The 20,746-nt window shown below is 41.6% G+C and overlaps 1 long non-coding RNA gene across 1 annotated transcript in view; it reads right to left on the reverse strand.

The window, feature by feature from the left end:
* LOC135115231 (uncharacterized) overlaps positions 1 to 19,430 on the reverse strand; it is a 113,463-nt gene extending 94,033 nt beyond the window's left edge. The window contains exon 1 of the long non-coding RNA XR_010275917.1: positions 19,330 to 19,430. This is a non-coding gene — a long non-coding RNA (uncharacterized LOC135115231). The remainder of the gene's footprint in view (positions 1 to 19,329) is intronic.
* Between the last annotated feature and the right edge of the window lie 1,316 nt (positions 19,431 to 20,746).

The following is a 20,746-nucleotide window of genomic DNA, read 5'->3' on the forward strand; positions in this document are numbered from 1 at the left end:
GACCTGACACTATAGTTGGCTAGTGTGGACTGGTTGTGTTAGTTCTCCTGTTCTCGAGGCCTTCGCTGCGAAGGTCTCAGAGGTGGAGGCTGAGTTCCATCGAAGGATCTTGGAAGTGCAGGCTGAGTTTTGTGAGAGGATTTCAGACCTGCAGGCTGAGTTCTGTGAGAGGATCTCAGCACCTGAAGGAGAGTCGTGCCCCACCGTCACCCTACCTAGTAAGGCCACGGAGGAGCAGTGGTCGGTTGTGTGCAGGGGAGCCAAGAGGATGAAGATCATCAAGGCGCCTCGCGTGGAGACGAAGAACCCCCTTCAGTGTGCTGGAGGGAGTGACGGAGGAGGAGGTGGACGTGGCGAGAGGAAACAAGGAGAAGGAGAGGGCAGACGCAGTTACCCTGCCCCAAGGTAGTGTGCTTGTGTTTAGTGATAGTCAGGTTAGGCACCTAGATTGTGTGTTTTGTGCCAGAGACAGGAAGCGTAGGTCGAGGGTGTGTTTGTCAGGTGTGTTTGCCGGGGCTGGGTATAGGGAAGGTAGCTGATAGGCTAGACACGTGCTTGGAAAGAGATGGGACCGAGCCAATTGTTTTCCTCAGCGCGGGAGGAAATGACCTTGGTAAGGTCAGGAGTGAGGAACTGTTCGGGAGGTTTCGACAGGCTTTGGATAGAGGATTAGGGACAAGGGAGGGATCCCTGTGGTGTGTGGTGTCTTGCCGAGGAGGGGAATTGGTGCTGAGTGGCTGTCCAGGGCTATTACAGTGAATCGCAGGCTCGCGAATCATTGTAGGAGTAATGGATGGACGTTCATCGACAACTGGGACCTTTTCTATGGTAGGGACACCTTGTACGGCAGGGATGGAGTGCATTTATCACGCCAGGGTGTTCGGGTTTTGGCCGAAACACTCGAGCGGGAGGCAACTGCACTCCAGCGCTTTTTTCGTTAGTCGGGAAGGAGGAAGGACTAGGGAGGACGAAATGAAGGATAAATTAGATCAATCTAGAAAGGTAACTAGCTCAGCGAAGGCGAGGAATAACTTAAGTGTTTACTACACGAACTGTAGAAGTATTTTGAATAAAATAGACTTGCTACAACAGGATGAGAGGTGGTGAGGCGAGGCGTGAGGGTGTAGGGCAAGAGGAGGGAAGAAGTGTCCGGAATGGGAGGAGGAGGGAGAGAGGGGGAGTTATGTGTGAGTATGCTGGAGGGTCAGGTCAAGCTGAGATGGGAAAGGTGAGGTCGAGGCGGCTAGATGAGGGAGTGGGGAGGATGGAAGGGACCAAGATGAGAGGATTGGTCAAAGTATATGTAGATGAGTTGTATAAATATTTTGTAGATGAACTGCATGCAGGGCAGTTAACAAAAATTCCGTATAGAGCAATAAGATCACAGAAAAATTACCCTAAATGGATGATCTTTAGGTTAAAACACAATATAGAGCGGAAAAGAAGTATATATAAGAGATTAAAGGCAGGGGAAGAGGTTTCAAGGCCAAAATATAATGAATTAGTTAGAACAGTCAGGAGGTTAACGAGGAAAGCTAAAAGCAATTATAAATTAAAGGTAGCCAGCCAGGCGAAGACGGACCCCAAGGGATTTTATCAGTTATACAGGACGAAAAATAAGGATACTATAGGTCCATTAAAGGCAGCAGATGGAGAGCTGGTTAGTTCTGGGGAGGAGGTTCATAAAATTCTGAATGAGTATTTTTTAACTGTCTTCACCTAAGAAAACATGCAGGATATGCCAGATAGTGAACAGGTGTTTAGAGCAGATGAAAATGAGGAGCTGACAGATATTTCGATAACTAGGGAGATAGTGGAACAGGAGATAGATAGGCTAAAAAAGTTCAAGACACCAGGACCAGATGAAATATATCCCAGAGTACTTAAGGAATGCAAAGAGGTTATTAGTGAGCCGTTAGTTTCTGTCTTTAGGAAATCACTTGAGTCAGGTGAGGTGCCAGTAATGTGGAGGCAAGCTAATGTAGTAACCATCTTTAAGGAAGGAGATAAAAACTTTAGCGTCAAACACTTTACCTGTCAGCTTAACTTCTGTTGGAGGTAAAATAATGGAATTAATAATAGCGAAGAGCATTAGGGAGCATTTAGACAAAACCTGATAAACCAGTCACGGCATGGCTTCACGAAGGGGAAATCTGACGAGCTTGTTAAGTTTTTACAGTAAAGTGTTTGAGGCAGGAGATAATGGTGATAATTATGATATCTTATATCTGGATTTCAGTAAAGCGTTTGACAAGGTACCCCCATCAGAGGCTCCTGATGATAGATGGGAAGGTGTTAGGCTGGGTAAGGTCATGGCGTAGCGACAGGCGACAAAGAGTTGAAATAACCGGCTCTTAATCCGAGTGGGGTCAGGTAATTAGCTGGGTGCCACAGGGTTCAGTATTAGGGCCATTGTTTTTTTTAATATATGTCAATGATTTGGATAGTGGAATTAGTAGTGATGTTAGTAAATTTGCGGATGACACAAAGATAGGTAGATTAATTAGGCCAGAATCGGATGACATCGCCTTGCAGACAGATTTAGATAGGATGAACGAATGGACAGACAGATGGCAAATGCAGCTTAATATCAACAAATGCAAAGTACTTAGCGTAGGTAGAGGAAACCCACACAGTAGGTACACAATAAACAACGATACTCTGGTAGGTTCAGGGTACGAGAAAGATTTAGGAGTTATAGTTAGCTCTGAGGCCAGAAACAGGACAAATAGGGTATTAGGATTAATTTTTATGAGTGTTAAAAGTAGAAGGCCCGAAGTAATATTAAAGTTATATTTGGCGCTGGTCAGACCTAATCTAGACTACGCTGTCCAGTTCTGGTCCCCACATTACAGAAAAGATATAGGTCTATTAAAATCAGTATAAAGAATAATGACTAAAAGGATACAGGGGATGAGGAGTATTCTTTACGAGGCGAGAATGAAGCTGTTAAATCTACATCCTTTAGAGAGACGCAGGTTAAGAGGGGACCTGATAGAAGTCTTTAAGTGGTATAAGGGTTATAACAAGGGACACGTAAGCAAAATTCTTAGGATCAGTAACCAGGACAGAACAAGCAATAACGGGTTCAAGCTTGAAAAAGTTAGGTTTAGAAAAAGAAATAGGAAGAAATTGGTTCTCAAATAGAGTGGTAGATGAATGGAACGGACTAGTAATCAAGTTGTTAGATTAAACGGATTTATGGATGAGGATGACAGGTGGAAATAGGTAGGTATATTTCATACAGGGACTGCCACGTGTAAGCCTGATGGCTTTTTGCAGCTTCCCTTATTTTTCATGTTTTTATGTTCCTGTGTTCTAATAAACCCAGATATCAAGACCAAAACAAAATTACGAATAAGACACGACAAACTCCTGGCAATGGAATAGTGAAGTTAAATGCTGTCTTCTAGCTAAAAAAAAAAAAAAAAAAAAATAAATTAATAAATAAATAAATAAAAATTCCATAAATATAAATCGACACGAAATAATAATGATAAACTAGAGCACGCCAGATTGCGAAGAAAAACTAAAATGTTGACCAAATACAGGAAAAAAATTGTTAAAGCGCAGATCGTGAACCCGTGTAAATCAAAGTAAATCAAAGAATTTTACAGCAGCCAGCTAAAAGTAAGTGTTTTAACATCAACAACTGGTCCACTAACAACAGAAAATGGGAAACATGGGAAACAAAAAATGAACCAGACATGGCAAATACCATAAACAATCACTTTTCATCAGCCTTCACGACTGAAGATGTTCAGGGCAGCCTGGCGATCCCTGCGCCTCAGTCACATGGCACCACGCTGCCTGACTTTACCAACACAAAAAATTATATCCTCTCAGTCATGAACAGCATGAACATAAACAAAACACCCACGGCAGACAAGATGTCACCCAGGTTTCTTGAAAAAGGAACAAATGAGCAAGTGAAACACATTGCGATTTCATTCAATAAAACATTACTAGTGGGTAAAGTCCCCCACAAATGGAAACTAGCAAATGTCAAGCCAGTCTTTAAAAGGGAAAAAAAAAAATCAGTAGCGTGTAAGCTGATTTTTTTTTTTTTTTTTTTTTTTATGTAGGAAGGACACTGGCCAAGGGCAACAAAAATCCAATAAAAAAAATTCCCACTGAAATGCCAGTCCCATAAAAGGGTCAAAGCAGTGGTCGAAAATTGATGAATAAGTGTCTTGAAACCTCCCTCTTCAAGGAATTCAAATCATAGGAAGGTGGAAATACAGAAGCAGGCAGGGAGTTCCAGAGTTTACCAGAGAAAGGGATGAATGATTGAGAATACTGGTTAACTCTTGCGTTAGAGAGGCGGACAGAATAGGGGTGAGAGAAAGAAGAAAGTATTGTGCAGCGAGGCCGCGGAAGGAGGGGAGGCATGCAGTTAGCAAGATCAGAAGAGCGGTTAGCATGAAAATAGCGGTAGAAGACAGCTAGATATGCAACATTGCGGCGGTGAGAGAGAGGCTGAAGACAGTCAGTTACAAGAGAGGAGTTGATGAGACGAAAAGCTTTTAATTCCACCATGTCTAGAAGAGCAGTATGAGCGGAAGCCCCCCCCCCCAGACATGTGAAGCATACTCCATACATGGACGGATAAGGCCCTTGTACAGAGTTAGCAGCTGGGGGGGGGGTGAGAAAAACTGGCGGAGACGTCTCAGAACACCTAACTTCATAGAAGCTGTTTTAGCTAGAGATGAGATGTGAAGTTTCCAGTTCAGATTATAAGTAAAGGACAGACCGAGGATGTTCAGTGTAGAATAGGGGGACAGTTGAGTGTCATTGAAGAAGAGGGGATAGTTGTCTGGAAGGTTATGTCGAGTTGATAGATGGAGGAATTGAGTTTTTGAGGCATTGAACAATACCAAGTTTGCTCTGCCCAATCAGAAATTTTAGAAAGATCAGAAGTCAAGCGTTCTGTGGTTTCCCTGCGTGATATGTTTACCTCCTGAAGGGTTGGACGTCTATGAAAAGACGTGTAAAAGTGCAGGGTGGTATCATCAGCGTAGGAGTGGATAGGACAAGAAGTTTGGTTTAGAAGATCATTAATGAATAATAAGAAGAGAGTGGGTGACAGGACAGAACCCTGAGAAATACCAGTGTTAATAGATTTAGGAGAAGAACAGTGACCGTCTACCACAGCAGCAATAGAACGGTCAAAAAGGAAACTTGAGATGAAGTTACAGAGAGAAAGATAGAAACCGTAGGAGGGCAGTTTGGAAATCAAAGCTTTGTGCTAGACTCTATCAAAAGCTTTTGATATGTCTAAGGCAACAGCAAAAGTTTCACCAAAATATCTAAAAGAGGATGACCAAGACTCAGTAAGGAAAGCCAGAAGATCACCAGTAGAGCGGCCTTGACGGAACCCATACTGGCGATCAGATAGAAGGTTGTGAAGTAATAGATGTTTAAGAATCTTCCTGTTGAGGATAGATTCAAAACCTTTAGATAAGCAGGAAATTAAAGCAATAGGACGGTAGTTTGAGGGATTAGAACGGTCACCCTTTTTAGGAACAGGTTGAATGTAGGCAAACTTCCAGCAAGAAGGAAAGGTAGATGTTGACAGAGATGAAAGAGTTTGACTAGGCAAGGTGCAAGCACGGAGGCACAGTTTCGGAGAACAATAGGAGGGACCCCATCAGGTCCATAAGCCTTCCGAGGGTTTAGACCAGCGAGGGCATGGAAAACATCATTGCGAAGAATTTTAATATGTGGCATGAAGTAGTCAGAGGGTGGAGGAGAGGGAGGAACAAGCCCAGAATCGTCCAAGGTAGAGTTTTTAACAAAGGTTTGAGCGAAGAGTTCAGCTTTAGAAATAGATGTGATAGCAGTGGAGCCATCTGGCTGAAATAGAGGAGGGAAAGAAGAAGCAAAGTTATTGGAGATATTTTTGGCTAGATGCCAGAAATCACGAGGGGAGTTAGATCTTGAAAGGTTTTGACATTTTCTGTTAATGAAGGAGTTTTTGGCTAGTTGGAGAACAGACTTGGCATGGTTCCAGGCAGAAATATAAAGTGCATGAGATTCTGGTGATGGAAGGCTTAAGTACCTTTTGTGGGCCACCTCTCTATCATGTAGAGCACGAGAACAAGCTGTGTTAAACCAAGGTTTAGAAGGTTTAGGACAAGAAAAAGAGTGAGGAATGCCAGACACTATCACCTCTGTTATGCGCTCAGCACACAAAGACGGGTCTCTGACACGGAAGCAGTAGTCATTCCAACGAAAATCAGCAAAATACCTCCTCAGGTCCCCCCAACTAGCAGAGGCAAAACGCCAGAGGCACTTTCGCTTAGGGGGATCCTGAGGAGGGATTGGAGCGATAGGACAAGATAAAGATATGAGATTGTGATCGGAGAATCCCAACGGAGAAGAAAGGGTGACAGCATAAGCAGAAGGATTAGAGGTCAGGAAAAGGTCAAGAATGTTGGGCGTATCTCCAAGACGGTCAGGAATACGAGTAGGGTGTTGCACCAATTGCTCTAGGTCATGGAGGATAGCAAAGTTGTAGGCTAGTTCACCAGGATGGTCAGTGAAGGGAGAGGAAAGCCAAAGCTGGTGGTGAACATTGAAGTCTCCAAGAATGGAGATCTCTGCAAAAGGGAAGAGGATCAGAATGTGCTCCACTTTGGAAGTTAAGTAGTCAAAGAATTTCTTATAATCAGAGGAGTTAGGTGAGAGGTATACAGCATAGATAAATTTAGTATGAGAGTGACTCTGTAGTCGTAGCCAGATGGTGGAAAACTCGGAAGATTCAAGAGCGTGGGCACGAGAGCAGGTTAAGTCATTGCGCACATAAACGCAGCATCCAGCTTTGGATCGAAAATGAGGATAGAGAGAGTAGGAGGGAACAGAAAAGGGGCTATTGTCAGTTGCCTCAGACACCTGAGTTTCAGTGAGGAAAAGAAGATGAGGTTTAGAAGAGGAGAGGTGGTGTTCTACAGATTGAAAATTAGATCTTAGACTGCGAATGTTGCATAAGTTAATGAAGAAAAAGTTGAGGGGGGTGTCAAGACACTTAGGGTCGTCGACAGAAAGGCAGTCCGACCTGGGGGCATTTATGGTCCCCTCCCCAGATGGGGACTCCGAGGCTGGTATAGGAGTCGCCATGATGATTTTAAAATTTTTGAGTGAAGGGTGTGTGTGTTATTAGGTGCTTGTAGTTTTGTGTGGAGAAAGAGAGTTGTCTTTAGAGGGCAGGCTGTGACTGCCCCTTTGTGTTGTGAGACACAAAGGGAAACGTTCAGTGAGGTCACAGCTGAGTTTAATGATAAGTTCACAGCACCCCCTGAACAGTGCTTTAGACCTCACTGGGAGTAATTATCGTTTCGGCAGGTGTCTACTGCCTCCTCCTGAAGATTGAAACAATAATCAGAGATAATAGAGTTAAATAATGATAATTAAATAATAATAGAGTTAAAATAAAATCATGAAAGACTCGCTTTTCGTCTCATCAACTCCTCTCCTCTAACTGACTGCCTTCAGCCTCTTTCTCATCTCCGCAATGTTGCATCTCTTGCCATCTTCTACTTCTATTTTCATGCTAAGTGTTCTTCTGATTTAGCTAACTGCATGCCTCTCCTCATCCCGCGGTCTCGCTGCACATTTCATTCCTGTTCTGTCCACCTCTCTAATGAAAGAGTTAACCAGTATTCTCAAACATTCATCCCTTTTTTTTCCTGGTAAACTCTAGAACTCTCTTCCTGCTTCTGTATTTCCTCCTTCCTATGACTCGAACTCTTTCAAGAGGGAGGTTTCAAGACAGTTATCCTTTAATTTTTGACGACCGACTTTGACTCTGTTCGGGAACCGGCACCATACGCTAATGATATTGATGAGGGAATTTATTGTAAAATAAGTAAATTCGCAGACGACACCAAAATAACAAGTAAAGTAACGTCAGCATCACAATGGCAGGAACTACAGTGTGACCTCAATAAAATTGCAGGCTGGGCAGAAAAATGGCAGATGTGATTCAATATAGAAAAGTGTAAAGTTTTCATTATCGGCAGCATTATCTCGTTCACGCGAGATATGTAATGAATAACGTGCCTGTCAAGCGCTGAAAGAGAAAAAGATCTTGGTGTTGTAATGCCAAAAGATCTAAAACCGAGTCAACACTGCATAGAAACAGTAAAGACACCAAATAAATTAGCAAGGTTCATTGAAAGAACTTTTGAAATCAGAAAAGTTATACTTGCCTTATATAACTCACTCGTGCGCTTTCATCTACAATAGTGTGCAGTTCTGGTCACTGTATTACATAAAAGACATTGATAAACTAAAAAAGTTAGTATGCTTTCTAAAATCATTTCAAGATTGCGTAATAACCCGTGCTAAACATATTTAGCTTAACGAAACGCAGGATACGAGGAGACCTAATTGAAGTGTTCAAAACTTTTGTAGAATACAGCAACCTTGACGCCAATAAATACTTCATCACTGATCATTCCAAGCAGACAAGAAATGACAGATTTAAGAATACACCCAAACGTTTTAAATCCCTCAAGATGAAGCTTTTTTTTTTCATTTGAGAAGTTAAAATCTGGAATAAACTTCCTTCAGAAACCGTAAATAGTAATTCAGTTGAATAATTTAAAATGAAATAGACAAATACTTAAAAGTTAATCCCATCCCCAATAAGCTCTCTTCTTGTCCGAACAGTTTCACATATTTACCAAAATAACTCATTTATTTTACAGACAGCGATTTTATCATTAATGTGTTCATTTTCAGATAGACGCATGGAGTTCAGCGTAGGGTGAATAGTAGAACTTCCTTTCATCCTTTCCTATTAAAATATATCACGTCAGTTTTTCCATACTGCAAGGTACTTTTCCTAACTATTTCCATGCCAGCGCAAGCAGGAGGGAGTGGAGGGTGGGGAGGAGCCTGCTGCTGCGCTGTCCTGTCTCTCTACCTCAGGGATTCCCAACCTGGGGACCTGTACCCCAGAGCCTTCATTTGCACTTTTCAGGGGGTACATTGGGTCTCAGAGAATAGCCACTACTGTGCAGTACAAGGTGATGTACTCTGCAGTCAAATTACACAATGTCGAGTTTTCTCCAATTTCCTCATTTTGGTAGGCAAAATTTTTATCTAAATTATACCAGGAGTAGGGTGAATACCATCTGGTTCTCACTATTATGAAACTTCCCGTGGCCGCAATGTGTACTGAGCCTGAGAGAATCACCGGCACCGGCCGAGTCACTCAGCCTACTGACACTCACGGCTAGTGAAGGTGTGATGCCGGTACTCGTCACCAGCACTGTTGCCGCAGCTTTGTTGTAAGTCTTACATAAAACATTTACTACACATATAAGATTAATAAATGAAAAAGACAGGAATATCCGAGATTAATACTAAAAAAAATAATTTCAGTGTCATATCAATACCAGGCTTGGGTCCAAGTTGGTATATGTACTCATACGTAAGTGTACAATATATACTTGTATGTTACCTGGACTCCACGTACTCAACCATGTTACGAGTACTTTCGAGCAGAGCACAACGTAAAAATGTAAAGGTGAATTGTGATGTTTGACGACCAATGTGTGCGGAGGTGACTTAAGAGTAAGACATTAACAAGGTGTCCTTTGGGATGTCAGGTGTCTTAGGTTGGTGACATTGAGGTCATGTGAGGTTTAGTGCTAATCTTATTATTAATATGCTAATAAATGTCACTGCCAGGGTTGACGCATCTATCATAATGCAGCCTGGATTTATCTATGGGTACACGGGAACCTACAAAAATCTCCCAGAGGTACAGGGGAACACAAGGGTTGGGAGCCCCTGCTCTACCCTGTAGTAACCAAACAGTCTTGCGAGGACCTAAAGGTATGCTTATTTTCTCGGTCTGAACGTAGGCTAAGAGGTGACCTATCACCGCTTTTCGAAATTTTCAAGGGATGTACAAATTCACTACCAGGTGACTTCCTAACAATCAACTCATCAAACGTTGCTAAAAAGAATGACTTCAAAATAACAGGCAAGCGCCAATTTTTTTTTTTTTTTCTTTAATGACGTCGTTAATTAATAATGGAATGGTGTGCTATCAAGCGTCTTCAACTCAGATACTTGCAAAACATTCAAAATTCACCTGGAGAAATATTTCTAAAATAATCCCCTGCTGTCACTCTATTTCAAAATAACTCACGCCTTTTTTACTTCAGGGGCCTGGGATTGTTTTTGTAGTTACTCTCTCGATTGCTCTCAGTCTCCATACATGGCGTGGACAGCCAGAAAATGGTGGTCTTTACTCCTACTCTCGACCTGTGAAGTTTTGTGGAAAGTGAAGGGCTCTGTCAGTTAGTCACCATAATCATGGAGGCACCAGGGTTCACTGCTGCAGGGCCTAACTTTGTAATGTACGGCCCTACATAAAAGGAATTACAATCTTAGCGTTTATATGGAAACTAGGGCGTAACTGACAGCTGCCTCCCTTGAAAGCGCCAAGCAAGGTATCCGCGCCAGCTGTTGACCTCTACACAGTCTGTATTACACTTTACGCACATGCACAGATGCACTGCTTTTACTTTTGAACTGTAACGGGCTGTATTTAGAGAAGACACCAACAACTTTTGAACATCAACGGATAAGAAAATACCAAGGGTCAATGTTACATGAGGAAACTAGCGTACGGCGTCCCTTAAGGGGAAGTGTGGTAACTCACTGGATGGAAAGGAGGTGTGACTTGATTGACTGCTTCCTCCCTAGAAAGTGCCAGGCAAGGCTGCTGCACCATCTCTTAGACACCAACACTGTGCCTCCGCCTAGTATATTATGCACGCAACTCATTACAAATACTAACCACCTACACGATTCCCACAAACAAAGCAGACGTACATTACAACTTCTTTTCACCAAACACTTAATTCCCATGTGGTTTTCATTATCACACGGCTGTTGCTCGTTTCATGTCAGCTTCTGGTGATGGCGCGTTGTGGTTTGCTATCATGTCCCTTGTACTCGTATTGAGAGTTAGCGTAGGACAGTTATACAGGCAGCCAAGGAAGGACCTCGAGATTTGTAACTGTCCTTGTATTCCTCCTCCTCCTCCTCCTCCTCCTCCTCCTCTTCCTCCTATTATTTTTGTTCCTTTTCCTGCCCCTTCTTCTTTTCCTACCCCCCCCCACACACACACACATTTATCCCTCCTCTTGCACTGGAAAGGTCAGGCGGGTTATTAGCAAGCCATGTGGAAAAAAAAATAAATGGAAAGGGAATAAAAAAGGGAGGTCCTCACTCATTCACTCACTCGCTCACTCACTCACTCGCTCGCTCAATCACTCACTCTGGGTTGCAGGACACACAAAAACAAAACAAAACGGAAATTTACTACAAGAAATTAACAAACACACATCGTGAAGCCATTCCTCCCCAAGGCACAGGACGGAAAAAAGAGAAATGAAATAAATATCACCCCAGAAGACTCCGCGATAAATTTCTCTTAAACCAAGTGACATTGAGATGGCGAGACTAGAGAGAGAGAGAGAGAGAGAGAGAGAGAGAGAGAGAGAGAGAGAGAGAGAGAGAGAGAGAGAGAGAGAGAGAGAGAGAGAGAGAGAGAGAGAGAGAGAGAGAGAGAGAGTTACGAAATACGCAAGAAATCAAGCAAACGAACTGCTTAGACAAACACAAAACAGAAGTATAAATAAAATAAGAATGAAGAGGAATTAACAGGAAGAGAAATATGGCACAAAATGGGAAACAAATCCTCTATACGATGGGGAGTCTCCATAAATTACTTGAGTTATATATACATAGATTCTACCTACCTACACACGCACACACACACACACATATACTTTCTCGCGGGTCAATACGGTGAGGCTTCCGGCACGTGTGTGTGTGTGTGTGTGTGTGTGTGTGTGTGTGTGTGTGTGTGTGTGTGTGTGTGTGTGTGTGTGTGTGTGTGTGTGTGTGTGTGTGTGTGTGTGTGTGTGTGTGTGTGTGTGTGTGTGTAGACTACATATTTGATCGTATCGCAACAATTTATTTACATATTAAACTAAATTAATGCAAAGAAAGAAAGAAGAATACAAAAAACAAGTACATAGCAATGATCAAATCAGTAAGTTAGCAAACAGATAACAAGCTAATACCAAACAGACTGAAAATGTCATTTTTTTGCTTCAAGAGTAAATAAAACAAAAGCAACAAAACAACGAAAGAAATAGAAACAAAAAGCAACACCACAAAAAAAATAAACTGAAGAACATCCAAACCTTTTATATTCCAAAAATAAAAAGTAAATAAATAAAATGGATGAAAGGAAAAAAACATAAATTTTGTCCTCGGAAGAAATGCGGCAGTAAATTCCACTTTGAGGCAAATGCTGCCGAGAAAGTGGCGGGAGTCACGGTGGTGGCGGGGCCTTGAACACCAGAAAGTGCTCAACTCAACTACTAAATTACAGAGAGAGAGAGAGAGAGAGAGAGAGAGAGAGAGAGAGAGAGAGAGAGAGAGAGAGAGAGAGAGAGAGAGAGGAGAGAGAGAGAGAGAGAGAGAGAGAGAGAGAGAGAGAGAGAGAGAGAGAGAGAGAGAGAGAGAGAGAGAGAGAGAGAGAGAGAGAGAGAGAGAGAGAGAGAGAGAAGTAAGTCCAGTACTAGTAAAATAAGTGCTTCTTTCCTCCTCCTCCTCCTCCTCCTTCTCCTCCTCCTCCTCCTCCTCCTCCTCCTCCTCCTCCTCCTCCTCCTCCTCCTCCTTCTCCTCAGGTGGTGTAGTACCGTACCGTACCGTTTTTTTTCAGTTGTCAAAAACATAGTTTTCATTTTTATTTTTATTTTTACAACTTGGATAGGAACCGGAGTTACTAATTTGAATTCAGCAAGTGTTTGCCAAACAGCAGATAAAGAACTGCAACCACCACCGGCTACATGAAGGAAGGGCGGAGCGTGGACAGAATTTTTGGGGAGAATCACTACTTCGGAACGCTGAGGGTAAGTTACCCATCATAGCATATTGCTGGTTGACTATTTTGGCTCATTAATTAAGTATATCCCAAGGTGGATTATGCTATGATTATGTCGCTAAGCATTAGTGTCGCTGTAGCATTAGTGAATAGCCAGTCATTAATGAAGGGAAGGGTAATTGTGCAATTTTCATGAGGTAAAAGCGCACTTATTGGTTTCGTCACTTATTGCTTTTAAAATTGCTCCCCGAATGAATTGCTTCAAGCCCGAAATCTAAATTTTCAATATTCAGAGTATACCAGTACAGAAACAAGCCAAATACTCCACCACATACTTGCCAATGCAATTTATTTATATATATTTTTTTCTTTTACAGATGGTGCGACACTAAGAGAGGAAAGGGGACCCCAAGCAGGCGCGCCGTTACTTCCCTGAAGACCTGCAAGAGCGTGTTAGGCGTGTAAAAGCAGGAGAAACATGTAAGAAGGCTGCACGACTTCTACACATCCCTCACAAGACGCTACGTGACCATGTATTTGGACTCGCATCAGAAACAGGACGCACACCACCTTTGCTTCCGGAGGAGGAGTTGTCCATCGCGCGGCATCCTGCCACCTTCACTGATTATGGTTATGCTTTCGACCACATGGACTTGAGAATGTTTGTAAAAAGCTTTTTAGATAAGGCAGGCAGAAGCTCTCCATTTTTCAAGAACAATTTACCTGGTGAATAGTGGCTTAGATCATTTATAACTAGACGCAGGGAGATGTTGTCCACACGCATGTGTAAAAATATTAGCAGAAAAAGAGCAGCAGTGTCAATGTAAGAACTGAACGATTTTTTTTTTTTTTTTTTTTGACAATTTACATAATACATTGAAAGATATTCCACCTGAAAATATTGTGAACTATGACGAGACAAATTTCACTGGTGATCCAAAGACAAAGCAAATGATCTTTAGAAAGGAGAGTAAGCACGCAGAGAGAATGATGAACACATCCAAGTCTGCTGTTTCTCTCACGTTTGCTTGTACGGCAAATGGACATTTCCTGCCTCCATATGTTGGTTATAAAGCTGAACGTTTGGCGCATTCACGGATAATGGGAGGGCCCATCAGTAATAGGTATAATAGGACAAAATCTGGGTGGTTCGATAGTTGCTGCTTTAAGGATTAGTTGCAGCAGCTGGCTGTCTTATTTCAAGAAGCTGCCAAGTGATTTTCCAAGAATCCTTATTGGCGACAATCTCATTTCGCATCTATCCGCTGATGTCACTGAGTTGTGTGAAAAGAACAGAATAAGAATGGTATTTTTACCACCAAACAGTACACACCTTCATGTGTGTGCCAGTGAAGGCTGCATGGCAGAAGGTGTTAACCGAGTGGAAGCAGAGTGACAGGAAGTATTATACTACTTTGCCAAAGGTTCACTTCCCACGACTTCTGTTTTTACTCTTGCAAAGTATGGAGGATAATTCAGACTACGCCATCAGCGGCTTTAGAACAAGTGGACTGTACCCACTTACCCGTCAAAGTGATAAATAAACTGACAAGAGCAGATGTCTCTCCCTCAGCACACCTAGTAGGTCCTTTGCTTGTGGAAAAGCTTGTGGCAATGAGGGAGGCATCCACCAACAAATCTGGACCTTCAAGACGTGGCAGGGCCATCCATGTATCACCTGACAAGAGTGTTTCCTTTACTGATGAAGGAGAAGGAGTGGGTCCCTCTGGCCAGCAAACCAAGAAAACCAGTGCCAAAAGGAAGCTGAGTGTATCTGAATCTGACTGGGACAGTGATGTGGACATGCTGGAGACTCCGCCAGAGTGCGATGAAAAGGAAAGTTCTGAGAAGGAATCAGAAGTGGAGGAAAAAGAGGAGGATCAAGAAGAGGAAGAAAAGTAGGAGAGCAGGGCCAAGAAATTATCTAAAGGAGTATATGTTCTTGTGAAGTTTACCGGCAAAAAAGCTAACTCACCTATCATTTTGTCAGAAAAGTCCTGGAGAAGGAAAAAAGTGGAGAAATGTTAGTGAAATATTTCAGACGCGATTACATGACAGGAGATGAATTTTCTTACTTTAAAGAGCCAAAGAATGAGGCTATTTGGCCTACTAAAGTAAATGATATTGTTCAGTGTTTGTCAAAGCACATATTTATCAAAGGTAACATGTACTTTAGGGCTTCAAAAATTATGGGATTTGTACTGCGTAAAAAAAAAAAAAAAAAAAAACTGTTCAAGTTTTCTTATCAAAATGTGTAATTTTATTTGGTGCGGCCAATAAAATTACACCAAAGTATATGTACAGTATAAAGAAAGCATTAAAAGTATGCATAGAATTGCCAAAATAAGTTTTGGTATGCTACAGTTAAAACAAGAAAGAGGATGCGCACTTCCGCCCAACCATGGGGTAAACGCACACCATATATATATTTTTTCCACGAACTACTACATGTAAAAATAAATTTTCATTTCATTATGTGCTAATGGTAGCTCTAATGATAAGCAATAAAAACATATCTCACTTTTCTTAATTTCCTTCTAGAACTCTTGGCACTGCTTAAAAACTCAAAAAAAGTGTGCACTTGCCCCACTTTACGGTATACAGATAAAAAGTGCTTGTAAGTATCGTAACAGGGAGGAAGGAAAACAATGAAACAAGTCTTAATAGGTAAGTTAAATAATAAAAAATACGAAAAGAGTACTTCTGAACGTGATAGAGTAAAGATAAAAGAACAAAAAAGTGAGTCAATGGAAGTGTAGTAAAGAAGGAGAGAAAAATGTAAGTCCACAGTAAAGATTAAATAAATACAATTAGTTTTCGTGACATGCGGAGTCTGATCTTGCTGATTCACGTTTCTCCGACGACCCTAAATGTATCAGATATTTTACCTAAGTGAGAAAAAATCACGTTTATACTAAATGTGTTCCAGACAATACGAGATACTGTGCTCTGTGTGCTGGCGCGCTGTTACCGCCAACGCGCGCCTCCCACGCACTGTTGTGTTCTCGCACACATCCTATAATGCACTCATTGTCAATGTCACTGAATAATTTACCAAAGTTTACTGCTTAGGAAAGACGTGGGTAGACCCTGCTGATGCGGGACGGGTGTGGATGAGAGGAGTGGGGACTAAGATCTTTCTAAAATTTCTGATTACGTCAGAGCAAACTTAGTATTGTTCAACACCTCAAAAAACTCAATTCCTCCATCTATCAACTCGACACAACCTTCCAGGTAACTATCTCCTCTTCTGCAGTGACACTCAACTGTCCCCTTCTTCTACACTGATCATCCTCTGTCTGTCCTTTACTTATAATCTGAACTGGAAATTTCATCTCTAGCTAAAACATTTCATTTCTAGCTAAAACAGCTTCTATGAAGGTAGGCGTTCTGAGACGTCTCCGCCAGTTTTTCTCACTCTACCAGCTGCTAACCCTATATGGAGTACGCTTCACATTTATGTGAGATTTCACTCATACCGCTCTTCTAGACAGCGTGGAATCAGAGGCATTTCGTTTTATCAACTCCTCTCCTCTAGCTGTCTTCAGCCACTTTCTCATCGCCGCAATGTTGCATCTCTTGCTATCTTCTACCGCTATTTTCATGCTAACTGCTCTTCTGATCTTACTAACTGCATGCCTCCCCTCCCGCGCCCTCACTGCACAAGACTTTCTTCCTTTTCTCATCCCTATTTTGTCCACATCTCTAATGCAAGAGTTAACCAGTATTCTCAATCATTCATCCCTTTCTCTGGTAAACTCTGGAACTCCATGCCTGCTTCTGTATTTCCTCCTTCCTATGACTTGACCTCCTTCAAGAGGGAGGTTTCAAGATACTTTTGGATAACTCTTTTGACCTACTTTTGGAACTGGCACTCTAGTGGACCTTTTTTTCTCTCATTTTTGTTGTCCTTGGCCAGTGCCCCTCTTACTTAAAAAGTCAGACACCTGTTCAGACTCTCAGACTCTCAGACTCTCTCTCTCTCTCTCTCTCTCTCTCTCTCTCTCTCTCTCTCTCTCTCTCTCTCTCTCTCTCTCTCTCTCTCTCTCTCTCTCTCTCTTCTCTCTCCTTTGCTGAGTACCATTTTATTTTTTCTTATATATCCTGTCTTTCCATATTATGCTATCGCAATACAGCATTGTTGATGTATTCGAGTGCTGCTTCAATCCATTGTTGTGCAGAAAAGTGTCGAGATTAACAATGAAGGGGGTGAAAATTGACTCGTGGAAAGTAACTTGCATTAATTTAAAGATAAGTTCACACTATGCGGATTCTCACTATGCGAGGGTTTCGCAGAATCTAACCCCTGCATATACCGAGAACTTGATGTATGAACACTGTTAGGTACCTCTAAGATAATGTAGTAAAAAAGGAGAAACAAAATAGAGGCAGGGTGACCCGTCCAACCCGCCCCGCGTGACTTTCCCCTCAAGTCACGGCAGTTTCGCTAATATATCCACATCACTGTTATCATTAAAGGATCTAGTCTCCTATTGGTCCTATTGGTCCCCGCGTGTCCTGAGGCGCAGGAGTGTTTTTAGTGTGGGGGGAGGCTTTCCTTAATGAGGAGAGAGTGATTAAGTGTGATGTACTGAATGAAAGGAGTATGTAGCGAAAACAACCAACAGAAAGGAAGCTGTTGTATAGACATATTCCTCACTACTACTACTACTACTACTACTACTACTCTACTACTATTACTACTAGTAGTAGTAGAGAGAGAGAGAGAGAGAGAGAGAGAGAGAGAGAGAGAGAGAGAGAGAGAGAGAGAGAGAGAGAGAGAGAGAGAGAGAGAGAGAGAGATGCGCAGTGGCAGGATGAAAGCAGAAGGGCACGCTAGGACAAGGGAATCGGGTGGTCAGTACCACGTCGTGTACTGTGCTGAGGGGCTGGATTTAAGAGTACCTGGTGTAGTGTGCACAGACTGTGTCCAGCGACACACTGTGCTGCAACTTGCCGGGTTATTCATGCACGTTCCAGTCCTGCCTGGTTCATGCCAGGCCGTTTCTTGATATATGCGAGCTATGTAGTTGCACAGGGCTCCCGAGGCCACCAGAGGCCCCCAAGCTGCCATTATTATTATTATTATTATTATTGTTGTTGTTGTTGTTGTTGTTGTTGTTGTTGTTGTTGTTGTTGTTGTTGTTGTTGTTGTTGTTGTTGTTGTTGTTGTTGTTAAAATGTGTGTTGGGTATCGACAGATCCACTGAAATTCTGATAAATCGCCAGAAGTTCACATATTTGTATGAATTTCTGCTATATTCTCCTCAGATTCGGATCAGGACTCCTGAACGCTTCCTGCACCTACATAAGTGTGGTGCTTTGCCACCGTCAAGCTGAGGCTGTAGGCGGCGTCACAATGTCAGGCTCAGGCCGCTCAGCCATCAGTCAGTGGAGACCAAGCATGTAGAATCCTTGGTGGCGACTGAGGAGTCACGGTGACGTGGCGTCTAAGAGGATATACCTTTCTGGTGCCGAGATAAGAAAACATGAAAGCTGAAGAAGGTACACGCTCTCAGAGCAAAGGTAACACATTCAATGTTATTTCCTGTGGTAGTTTTTTTTTTTTTTTTTCGAGGGTACCCTCATCCGATTCTTTATATATATATATATATATATATATATATATATATATATATATATATATATATATATATATATATATATATATATATATATATATATATATATATATATATATATATATATATATATATATATATGATTTTTTTTTTACATAACACCTTCACATAATCCATAGTACATAATAAGGAGGGTGTATTTCACCTATTAATTTTGAGGGTAATTCTTATAGTCTATGCCCTTTACTTTTCGTTTTCTCTCACGATAACACCTGAGGTTTTCTGTTGTTCTCTCTTGGGTAAACTACGGTATCTTCTCTCGGGTCATGAGACTGTCATGGAACCGCTTCACTCACAATGAGGGAACTTATACAGCGATGCTCAACCCACGGTCTGAGTGTGAGTGCCGCCACCCATCGAGGAAGTTTAATGCGATCTCGCCAAAGTAACTAAAAATACCGTTCTCATCACTATACCATGTCATAATACTAAAGGTTCACATTTGATTATAATAATTAACCGGTACATTCATGGCGACATGAGCGCTGGCTGGCGAGCCTCACTGATTTTGCTGTGACGTGTGACTTGTTGGCAGCTATACCATCGTTATAGTCAGTCGATGTCTTGTAGTCAGAGGCTGCACATCGTCGTGAGGAGCACGACGGCGTGCAGTAGATTAATTACTATACGCATGTTCACATTAAAGGCAATAAGAGGCCCTCATCATACAGTGACCATCTTGCGTGGCTTTGTCACCCGAAAAGGTTGAGCACCATTGTTCAACACCAGTCTAATGTAAAATAAAAATAAAAACATTAAACTCACAGCATCGTCGACGCCAGCTGAACTCAGTCTTGAACACACGGCGCACCGAAACGCAATACGATCCCAGCCAAGTGCGCCGCACATCACCCAATAACTGATAGAGAGAGACTGATTCAAGCCAGTCTCGTCATCAGCTGCTCTTTCCCTGAACCAAATTCTTATAAAAGAGCTTAAAAAAAAAAAAAAAAAAAAAAAATGCTCACAAAAGACATTTCCAAGTAAACTGCAGTAAATAATACATACATATTTCAGTAATTATTTCCTATGAATATATACGGGGTTCAAACATAAGGATGAATTCCAGACACACAGATGGGGTAGTTAAGAAAAACATTGGAACCCAACACGCGCAACATCAAGAAAATGGGAAATCACTAATCAGCTCCTCGATGCATTGGTTTTATTCAACATACATATAAGAATGCTACGAGTCTCACTGCCACGGACAAACCCTCAAAGCAGTGCGAGGACTTGACAAGCTCCATCCTCGTCCACCATGAAGCTTCATCAGTTTAGTTTAGTATTTGGTGCGGGATAAGCCTTGGCATTGGCTCCCACTAGGCTTGCTTCTCTAGTCGTGTTGCATGTAATGTTTATGCTATTATTTCTTCTTTATTTTGATAAATTGGTTGTAAGTTAAATTTATCTCTTATATTTTCATAACCTTTACTTTCTAAAAGGAAATGTTGTAGTGATTCCTTATCACAGTCATCATATGGGCATCTCTCATTCTTTCCTTAATAACCATTTCTCCAATTTAAACTTAGTGTGTTGGTTCTTGCTCTCATCATTAATTTTGATTCTTCAGTGCTATCTATCAAACTCTCTTCCTGTTTTCTGTATATACTTAATATATATATATATTTTTTTTTTTTTCTGCTTCCCTTCTCCATCTTTAATTTTTGTTATAGTATTTTTCTTCTTTACATCTTTTATTTCTCTAAGTGTCAAGTTGGTGTCTTGCATATCTACATTTAGCTTCTTTATCCAAGTAGTTTCTCTCTCTTTCTCTCTCTCTCTCTAGGAAGATTTCTCTCATCAATTCATTTCTATTCTCTTTTAATATAAGTTTGGCAAACAATATTTTTATTTTTGCATCTCTGGCTACTATTGAAGCTGCTTCTATCTCAGATCTTAAGACACAGTTTGCTATATATGTTGGCATTTGTAATATGCATCTGTACACTTTGACAAATTGGTGTTTTGTCAATTTTTTTTTTTTTTTTTTTTTTTTTTGTGTGTGTGTGTGTGTGTGTGTGTGTGTGTGTGTAGTCAAGTATTTCTGCTTCATCAGTGTATGTGTAATAGGTAGTCCGACTCCTTTCCAATACCCTTTTCCCACTAAAAACCTGTTACAACTCCTTTCTGTGATGCTGTATGCCATGTTTGCTAGTCGTTTAGCTTTGTTCATCTTCTC

The sequence above is a fragment of the Scylla paramamosain genome, chromosome 29 (assembly GCF_035594125.1).
Source record: "Scylla paramamosain isolate STU-SP2022 chromosome 29, ASM3559412v1, whole genome shotgun sequence".
In the NCBI taxonomy this organism is placed as follows: Eukaryota; Metazoa; Arthropoda; class Malacostraca; order Decapoda; family Portunidae; genus Scylla; species Scylla paramamosain.